At 41.6% G+C, this 10,581-nt stretch overlaps 1 long non-coding RNA gene across 1 annotated transcript; it reads right to left on the reverse strand.

Moving 5' to 3' along the window:
* Positions 1-2,872: 2,872 nt before the first annotated feature.
* LOC142402951 (uncharacterized) lies at positions 2,873-9,251 on the reverse strand. Its single transcript, XR_012773530.1, has 3 exons — positions 7,911-9,251; positions 7,564-7,700; positions 2,873-4,235 (listed from the first exon to the last, which is right to left on the reverse strand). It is a non-coding gene; the product is annotated as an uncharacterized LOC142402951 (long non-coding RNA).
* Between the last annotated feature and the right edge of the window lie 1,330 nt (positions 9,252-10,581).

Below are 10,581 nucleotides of genomic sequence, written 5' to 3' on the forward strand. Positions count from 1 at the left end.
GATTCTAGATCCTGTTGAGTATTTAATCCTATAAGAGCCAGGGACCTTCAAGAGAGCTGATTCTAGATCCTGTTGAGTATTTAATCCTATAAGAGCCAGGGACCTTCAAGAATACTATGAGGTTCATACAAGCTACTTTTTTAACACATTGAATGGAACATCAGGGAACTATAAAAAGGAGATCACTTCCTGGGTAACCTCAACATGTAACCCAAGGAGCAATAAGGAGAGCAAAAGGGTACCTTGGAAACCACAGCTTCAAAAGAAGGAAATGGTTTTGTATCTCACCTTGGTTTGTTATAGGTAAGCTGTGCTTCTGAGTAAATAGGGGGCTTTAGTCAGGGAGAGAGGATTTTAAACAAGTTTTTTTCTTTCTCAGGTGAACATCCTAATTGTAAATTAGTAGCTAGAGGACACATATGCCTTCCATTGTCTTACAGCTGCCATACCTGGTTGTATTTTGTGCCTTGTTCAAGGGTGTAGGCATGTTCCCACCTGTACTTTAGCAGAGCAAAAAGAGCAAGCTTACCTCCTGAAGGGCAGCTGCCCTTTGAAGAGGCTTGGGATGAAGTGCAGCATCCCCAAAATGTTTTGGTGGAGGTGTTTTTAGAGATACATGGTGAGCATTCTGACAGAGGGGGATGGATGGTCATCTTCCCCCACAGACTCTTTTCTCTAAAATTTAGTAGTCTACCTCTTGGTACATAGTTGTAAGCTTTTACCTAAGAATGATACCAAAAGGCTGCCAATACTTTCTCCCTCCCCTTTCTTCTGTAATGCTAACATTCCAGTAATGATGTATACTCTGATAAATAGTGGCATCTTTATTGTAGGCAGCAGAAGAGATGGAGAGAGTGACAAGATTAAGAGCTCTTTAGGCAATGATTCTTTTTCTGTATTTGTATGCTACTTCGCATAATGTGATCGTAGATACCGCTGCTATTCCTAGGTATAACTAGATAATAATGGTAATAATTATTACAATGGAGGGTTTGTAAGACAGTGAATCTTTATTTGCATGATTACAGAATAGGAGGGCTTGCTGGCATATCTTTATATAATGTGTTTTCAAGGATACATTTATGAATACCAGTTTTATAAACTTTCCTCATTCAATTTGGGAAAAGTTCAACTTCAATTGTACTTTATACAGCTTTACTGTTTTTATGAGCATAGTTCTTGAAATTTATGCATCGAGTACCTCAGCCTTATCTGTGTCTGCTGTCACTAAATCATCCACCCCATTCAGCAGCAGTCCCACATTTTCCCTGTTCAGCCTTTTACTATTAATGTAATGGTGGAAGCTGTCATGAAAATTTCACAACTGGCCTGTGCCAACTGAGGAGAGAGGCTAGGACACAAAGTATAGAATTACAAGAGTAATTCTTTATTCGTGCGCATGAGGTGTCCCATTCAAATTGGGGCACCCTGAATGCGGTTTTACACATGGTTCTTATACTTTTCAAGCATTCAAGTACAACATGATTTGGCCAATCACTACTTAACACACACATACTACTATTTTGAAAAGCAACTATAATTCTATGGCGTCATCATCTACCTGCTTCTTTCTTGATCTAGGTATCCCTCCCTGGAGTCGGTCTTGCTACAGTTACTTGTCTATTATGCCAGATAATGGGAGCATATTTTTGCAGTTAGAGTTTTCAGACTTAAGTTCATTCTTTCTACTTTCCCTGCTGACTGGGGATGATATGGAGTATGCAAATCTTGCTGGATTCCTAAAGTTTTGTAAAGTTGGCAAATTACTTGTGAGGTGAAATGACTTCCTTTATCTGAATCAATCCTTTCGGGAATTCCATAATGAGGAATGACTTCCTTTAATAAGAACTTAATTACAGCTGCAGAATCAGCTTTAGTTGTTGGCGTGGCCTCAGGCCATCCTGAAAGTTGATCAATTATTACCATCAAATAGCGATAGTTGCCAGCTTTTGGCATTTCAGCAAAATCAGTCTGAATGTGTTGGAAAGGTACAATTGCCCAGAGTCTACCCCCCAGAGAGTCCAAATGTTTAGTATTTTGGGGATTATATGACTGACAGGTTGTACAAGCCATGGTTACTTGTTTGGCTGCGGTGTAGATTCCTGGCACAAACCAATCCTTCAATATTGTCTGGGCTAGTGCAGCAACCCCAAAGTGCCCTAGGTTGTGATGTATTTTTGCTATAGGAATCAAGTATTGCTTAGGTAAAATAGGAAGGTTTTCTGTACCTGCTCTCCATATTCCCCGGGAGTCTTTGGTTGCTTCATACCTTTTCCAAGAGTCAATTTCCTCAGTAGGGACAGTCAAGTATATTTCTTCAGGAGCAGGTAACGCTAAGTTGGATCATTGGACTGCTTGTAAGCTTGGTGGTTTGTACAGCTGTTGTGCTGCGGCTTCAGTGGCAATATCTGCTAGATTATTTCCTTTATTATCTTCTTTTGTCCTTCCTTGGGTATGGGGCTGGCTGATGAATGATAGCAAGTTTCTCTGGCAATTGTATAACTTTTAACAGTTCAGTAATTTGCAGAGCATTTGATATTTTACTTCCACTAGAAGTCATAAACCCATGCAGCTTCCATAACTGCCCAGTAGCGTGGCATACTCCAAATGCATATCGAGAATCAGTATAAATATTTATAGTCTTTTCTTTGGCCAGCTGACAGGCCTTTGTCAATGCAATTAATCCTGCTGTGCTTGTGCACTCAGCTTCGGACTGAGTGGTGAAGCCTCCACTACTGCATTCATAGTAGTTACTGAATAACCCGTAACCCAGTTGCCATTCAAATAATACGAGGACTCTGTCTCGTCCCACTCAGTGGGTTGCGAGATGGGTGAATCTTTTTGATTCCCCGAGGGTTTGTGCACCGACGAAGGCCGATCTCTGCTCGGCAGAGCCGCGGGGCTGGTAGAGTCACGACAATGACTCAGAGGAACAGTCTGACTAGAAATTTTATTAACTGGCAAATTCGACAAACAGACAAACTTAACGAACTGGCAAGCTCAACGAACGAACAGAGGCAATTTGGCAATGGAGCTATTTTCCAGGCAACCCGTCACAATTTATCCCAAACTGATATATAGTGGAAGAGTAGAGGAAGAGAGAAGTGAGAAAAGGAAAGGACAAGAGAGGAGGATAGAGAAAGGAAAAGTATCACCACCCTTGGATCCCATGATGACAATGACAGGCATGGCAATCCTCCGGTGGTGGGCATACGTGGTTCCCTGGGGGTGTGTCTTTTATACTCTAGTCCCCGCCTCTGGTTACGCCCCCTTGAGGCCTTATATGGTTCTTGTTCTAGAAAGTTCTCAATCTTCTGCGCAGGCGCTGGGGGAGGGGGGTGGTCGCGAGGGGTCTCTCGGGTGGTCGCAAGCCCCTTCCTCAGATAACCCTGTGTGACCTCTGGCCATATATGGTAAGGTCTGTCAGAACCCGGAACTGCGCATCCTCCAACACGCTCTCCACATCCTGCTCTCTCCCATCCTGTGCTAGCCAACCTGCCATTGCCATGCAAATCGCGCCTCGCCTTGCCACAATGTTTGAGACATTAACTCTTTCAGTCTCTCACAGACTCATCAACAAATAGTTCCAGATCGGGGTCTAGAAACGGCACATCTGTTAAATCTTCCCGAGTTTTTTCAGCTTCACGGGTTGTTACTACACAATCATGATGTGAGAGTTCATTCCCCAGGTAAAGGGAGTAGAGTAGCAGGGTTCAGCGTATTACATCGCTTAATTGTTATGTTTTCCGCTGTTAAGAGAATCAGCTCATAGCGATGTATTTGCTGTGGTGACGTTGCCTGCGTAACATTCTGTGATAGCAGCATTTCAACTTCATGTGGTACTTGTACTGTCAGAGGGTGTCCGAGCACTAGATTTTTACTCTGTTCAACTAGGAGTGCTGTGGCAGCTATTGCATGGATGCAGGCAACGGATCGTTGAGCTACCGGATCCAGCTGAACTGAATAACATGCAATTGGACATTTTCATCCTCCTAGGCTTTGAGTTAACACCCCTGAGGCTATTCCTTTCCTTTCATGTATGAACAAGCTAAATGGCTTACCGTAGTCTGGTAATCCCAGAGCAGGTGCAGTCATTAATGCTTGTTTTAGACGTTCAAATGCCTTTATCTTGTCAGCTGTCCAGTGGATAGGTTCCTCAGCATCTTGAGCTTGTACCAAAGGTTTAGCCATTTCCCCAAAAGCAGCTATCCAGGGTCAGCAGAATCCTACTGCTCCTAAAAAAGCTCGAAGTTGTTTCTTAGTAATAGGTTGAGGAAGATTTTGAATAGCCTTAATGCAGTTATTAGACAGTCGTCGTTCTCCTTGTTGGAGAATGTAACTCAGATATTCCACTTCCCCCCCCCCAAAATTGTAGCTTATGCAGAGAAGCCTGATGGCCAGCTAAGGCAAATAATAATGTGCAGGTGTCAGCTATACAAGATTCCTTAGAGGTACTAGCTGTTAACAAATCATCAACATATTGCATCAAAACAGGTCCATTTTTAAACACAACATCCTGCAAATCTTTTACTAAAATTCTAGAAAAAATAGTGGGGGACCCAGTGAAGCCCTGGGGAAGCCTTGTCCATGTCAGCTGTATTTTTCCCCAAGTAAATGTGAAAAGGTATTGAGAGTCCGGATGGATAGGTATACTAAAAAATGCGGTGCATAAGTTGATTACAGAGTACTGTTATAGAAGCAATTTGATTAACTGTATTCTTCTCTCTGAATAGTCTCGTTTAGCATTAGTAGCTTAGCACTAGTAGCTAAAGTAGTTGAAGCCTTAGGCCGCAAGAGCTGACTGAGAGTAAACTTTTTGATAAAACTAATGCTGCTAACACAGAACTAGCTGAATCCAGCAGATGTGAGCAGAATGAAGAAGATAAGGACCAAGGAAACAATTCCAAGAGAATGAGGTAACTTCAGAAGAAGGCCAGCCCAGCGACAGTGAAAACCAATAAGAAATCAAGAGACCACCAACCAGAATTAAGTGATTGGACTTGGAGATCGGGTGCTGGGTGGTACAGGTATAATTGAGGGGCGCAATCTGGGGTAGGGGTCCCTCTCTGGAGGCACCCAGCTCGAGCTGTAACCTGAGAACTAATAAAAGAGGAACTGGAAACCTTCACTCGGACCTTACATTAATCAGTGGGATCCTAGGGTTGGACCCTGTTATGGTGGCCAGCGTGCGTAAATCCATAACAGTACCATTTAGCATTTACTGGAATTAATGTAATAATTGTAGAAGGATCTGGTACCACCAGGTGGGGAACTATGACCCACTCATTTATCACCCTAAGATCTTGCACAAACCAGTAAACTGGTTCGCCATCTGGTCCCAGTTTAGGTTTTCTGGTCGGTAGGATAGGAGTACTGCAAGGGGACTGACATTCTACTAATATTCCCTTTTTTATATACTCCTCTATCAGTGGTGCAACGCCTGCTATAGCTTCAGTAGATAATGGATATTGTCAGATCAAGGGCGGATTACCGCCTTTAGTTTGAATATATACTGGTGTGACTGATTTGAGTAAGCCCACATCTATGGGGTCCCATCCCCACAATTAAATTGGTATATCATTTAGTTCCTTAGGCAAAGTTCCTAATTCACTGGGGTTTGCCAAGGCAGCGATCAATTTTGGTAAATTTGGTATAGGTAATTTGAGTTTAATTCCATCTGGAGTACAATGTAACTTTGCATTCAGCTTACAGAGAAGATCCCTTCCCAGCAAGTTGACAGGAGTGTCCTGTACAACTATGAAAGAGTGGGAGGTGGTGAGAGATCCCACTTGTACTTTCAAGTTATCCAGGAATGGGTACAGTGCACACAGATCCTTCTATTCCTACTGTCCTTTCATCACCAATTATTTTTGCTTGTTTAGGTTTTATATTTAAAGTAGAAAAGGTTGCCCCTGTATCTATCAGACAGGAATAATTATGTCCATCAACTGAAAGGTTTAAGACCAGATCCTCATAAGAGGGGGAAAATATTTCATATTCAGAGGCTTCTGTAGTAGCTGCACAATAGGTTCCCCGCTAATCATCAATCCTGGGCAAAATCGTATTGCCCCTGTCGCATAGCGGGGAAAGATTGCACCTTAGGATTGAGTGGTCTTTTTGGGAAGCTCTTTGGATGTACTGGGCGCTCCTGTTTCCAATGACCCTGTTGTCCACAATAATTACAACAGTCTCCTGTTCCTCAAGGCCCATCATTCCTAAAATTTCTCCCTCTGCTTCTGCCTTGGGGACCTCTGTATCCCTGCCCCCTTAGTCTAGGATTGCTATTCAATGCTGCTGCCAATAGACTAGCTTTTTGTTGCTGTTCTTTCTTTTTTTGCTTTAGCCGTCTTTCATCTCTTCCATTAAATACAAACGTAGCGACACTATTTCATCCAATCCTTTGCCCTGCCATCCTGGCACGTGTTTAGAAAAATATTTCCTAATATCTGGGGCTGACTGATCTACAAAGAAAGACACCATTAGAGTCCAATTTTCCTCATTTTCAGGGTTGACCCCTCCAAACATTCTCACTTGTTTAACCAATCAGGCATAATATTCAGAGGGGTGTTCAGTATTACCTTGCTGGCATTCTCGGACCTTAGCCCAATTTACAGTCTTTCTTCCTGACAATTCTAAGGATTCTAACAGTCCCCCTCTCGCTCTTTGCAGCATACCTCTATCGGCTGGTAAAATGGGGTCCCATCCTGGGTCATTAGCTGGCCATGGGGTTCTGCCTGGTGATTCCCTAGCCCATCTACGATTTGTTTCCCAAATTTTAATTTTCTCATCCGGAGTAAAGACTGCCTCAAATAGTTGCTGTGCATCAGCCCACATAGGGTCATAAATGTGGAGAATGCTGCATATAGTTTGTACCACCTTCTCCGGATCATCCTGCAATCTGGGCATCTGTTATTGCCACAAGACCAAATCAGTGGGTGCAAATGGCATGTGGATTGTTCCTGCAGCAAGCTGACCAGGTTCCAATCCCAGCCCTATAATTTTTTGTCAGAGAGGTGCTTGAAGCTGGGAGCAGTAGCAATAGCTGGTGCAGAAGTCAAAGCCAAGGCAGGAGAAGGGGTAGTAGGATAAGTGGGTGGAGCTGCTAGCTGAGGGTAAATTCCGGAATGCAGAGAGTTCTTTTTTTTTCCCCGTTCGTTCAGAGATTTTTATTTATCTTCCGCTCCAGACGGGAAAATTTTCTTTGATACCTGTAATTATCCCAGACATATCAATAATCCATTTGTGATGGCAACTGCTCTTCTAATTGCTGGAGTAAATAGCTCAGCTTAATATTATCAAAAGAATCAGACCGTGGCCACATTTGGTCTGCGTCAGCAAAAATAGTCACTTCTGGCCAATTTTCCTGACATAGTTCTATAGCTCGGGCTTTTGACAACCCAGCTGTCCCATCAATAGATTTCCAGCATTGCAACAATTCATCTACCGGTGACTTCTTCACTATACTTTGTCCTCCTCCCATTATTACAAAAAATCACCTCCTTACTGCCAAACAAGATCTACACTCCACTACCCCCATGCCTGAGTATCTTGAGGTGAACTCACCCACAGGCCAGCAGTACAGATCGTTGGGGTCCGGGCGGTAGTGAGACGTTGAATCAGGCGAGTCAGCTAAGTCCCACCTGGGTTGCCAAACTGTCACGAAAATTTCACAACTGTCCTGTGCCGACCGAGGAGAGAGGCTAGGACACAAAGTATAGAATTACAAGAGTAATTCTTTATTCCTGTGCATGAGGTGTCCCATTCAAATTGGGGCACCCTGAATGTGGTTTTAGACATGGTTCTTATACCTTTCAAGCATTCAGGTACAACATGATTTGGCCAATCGCTACTTAACACATATATACTACTATTTTGAAAAGCAACTATAATTCTATGGCGTCATCATCTACCTGCTTCTTTCTTGATCTAGGTATCCCTCCCTGGAGTCGGTCTTGCTACAGTTACTTGTCTATTATGGCAGATAATGGGAGGGTTTCACAGAGGTGTTTGGAGGGACTAGGATTCTGGCATTATCTCGGTAGTCCAGGGGTATCCTTTCTTCTTCGTGGATGGCTTTAAGATTCCGAGAAACAAAAGGTCCTTATCTTCAAGGTGGGGGCTGTCCTTCTCCTCCTTGCAGTGAGCTGGGGCCCTTTAGTTATGCTGACTTAACCATGTTTATGCAGTATACAATGTAAAAGATATATCTCTTAAAAAGCTAATACAATTTCATACTATTAGGAAAGTTCATACAATTTCATACTATAAAGACTAATTGGTACAATTGTTAGGGAATGCGATTTTCCTAACAAAGCTCTTCCTGTTGCTCTTGACATTCCTTGCAAGTCTCAACTCCAACTAAGCTTTAACTTTCCTGATACCATCCCTATATGCCTGGACAATATTTCTCAATTCCTCCTCTGTAGCCTGTCTCTGCTTTCATCCTCTGCATGCTGCCTTTATGCGTTGGAGCTTCATAATTAGTGCCCTATACTTCTGCAGAGCATGCTGTCCTTCAGCACAGTATAATTCCATTTACCTGAAAGTTCTATCTATCTCTGATAGAAGCTTTTGGGTCTCAGGAGACATCCCTCTAACAAGGAAAGAGATCAGCTCTAGAAGGCATGTCAGGCAAAAAGAGTTTTTTCTAATGATTTCAGTGGTATACTTCCCATAAAGCCATACCTTCCAATTCTAGCTGTTTTCTTCAGATTAAATGGTTTAAAGAGGCCCATAAATATATGCCCCAATATACTGTAGCCTCAGAAAATCAATAGAATATGGTAGAAACTGCATTTAAGCAAAGTTGAATTATCTAGATCATTTATCTAAAGCAGCTTTGAATTTTACAGATCTTCTATTCCTAAGATACATGTATTCATGTAAGCATGGTATGTTTATTTTCCATTTCCTAGAAATACTACCTTACAAATATTTTAATTGCCTTTAATTTACCATGACAAAGTAATCATTCTCCTATACCTACTAACAGTGTTTTGAAACTATAAGCTACCCTGTGATGCTCCCACAGTGAGCAAGAAGTCTGAAATAACAAGCTTTATTCTTTCCTTTGATTTCTTTTTCCTCTTCCCATGCTCTCCAGGCTTGCATGCCCTTCTAACTCCCTCTCTCCACAGTGATGTAACCTTTCTGTCTCTCTTACCTATCTAGGTCAGTGTTACATCCTCTGAACATGTAGTTTTATCAACATCCAATAGACACAAAGTCTGATCTAAAGTTTGGACATGCAAAAATATTTGGACCCACAAATTTGCACCCACAAATTTTGGACCCACAAATTTGGACCCACAAATTTGCAAATCTGAATGCAAGTCAAGGTTTGGATTTCAAGTTCACCCTATGTTTATAGGTGGTCACGACCAATAAAGTCTGTGAGAAAGACAGCAAACCTTCAGGTAGACCACAGAAAAAGAGACTTTATCCCATATACAAGTCCCTCCCTGTCTCAATTGTCTGGAAAACATATGTTTCAATCTGATATCTTTGTATACTATAGAGATTCCTTTGCTTTTAGTAAATACAGTTTATAAACACTCAAAATTTAAGAATTTTAAATCATTAAAACTCACAAGAAATAGAATTTCTTTATACTATAATATCACAGAAAAAAATCCACCATCAAGCACAGAATTATCTCATTTCTTTTAAAACTGACTTATCACTGCAGACAATTCATTAAGTCAGATAACCTATTAAAAAAAAAAAAGTAGCCAACTAGTGCCTTAATAGTTGTTTAGGTATAAAAGTGTAAGTAGACAATAGCCAATGGATCCAGAAGATAGCTAAAAAGGGAGTGCGAGGTTAAAAAACCAAATGGCTGCTTGTGATGGATGCACCCACTCTGACTGAGTAGTACTTTGGTTCAGGTATCACCGACAAGTAGGCCTGACTGAAATCATCCTTGATGTGCAAACCTTGAGAATTGTGCTAGGCCATATCTTCTCAGGAACTAAGGAATCTAGGCCATGTCTTATCAGGAGCTAACAGTACCAGCCTGAGCTGGGACTAGACAAAACTAAAACTGCTACAGCTGCACTCCTGCACATACACCAAAGGGGGGGTTTAACTACGAGTCAATCACTTTATGCTATAAATATCTGTAGTCCCCCCAAGCCCATTGAGCTCTCCTGTATGGCAGCAGGCTGCACGGCAGTGATCTTCCCCTTGAGCAGGGACACCTCTTAAGGTTACTCCTCGAGGTTGAGAGACCCCTTACCCAGCATCTGATATCTATAACAAGGTAAGCAACATTTTACATTAGGCCTAAAAGTATATTGTATGCTAGCAACATTTATACATCCAGCTAGTAAGTAGTAGTGTTTGACATGTTTAGTGTTTCTAAATCATTGTGTTATTTAGTGTTTCTAAATCATTTAGATTTAGAAATCGATTTAGTGTTTCTAAATCATTGACTAACCACTGTCTAAATTATCGTTTAAATCATCATTTAAATCATTGTCAAATCACTGTTTAATTACCATTCAATTATTGCTTAATCACCATTTGATTACTATTTAATTTTCATTCAGTCATCGATTAACTATCATTTGATCATCGTTT

This window comes from Mycteria americana (genome assembly GCF_035582795.1).
Source record: "Mycteria americana isolate JAX WOST 10 ecotype Jacksonville Zoo and Gardens chromosome Z unlocalized genomic scaffold, USCA_MyAme_1.0 Scaffold_18, whole genome shotgun sequence".
Classification (NCBI taxonomy): domain Eukaryota; kingdom Metazoa; phylum Chordata; class Aves; order Ciconiiformes; family Ciconiidae; genus Mycteria; species Mycteria americana.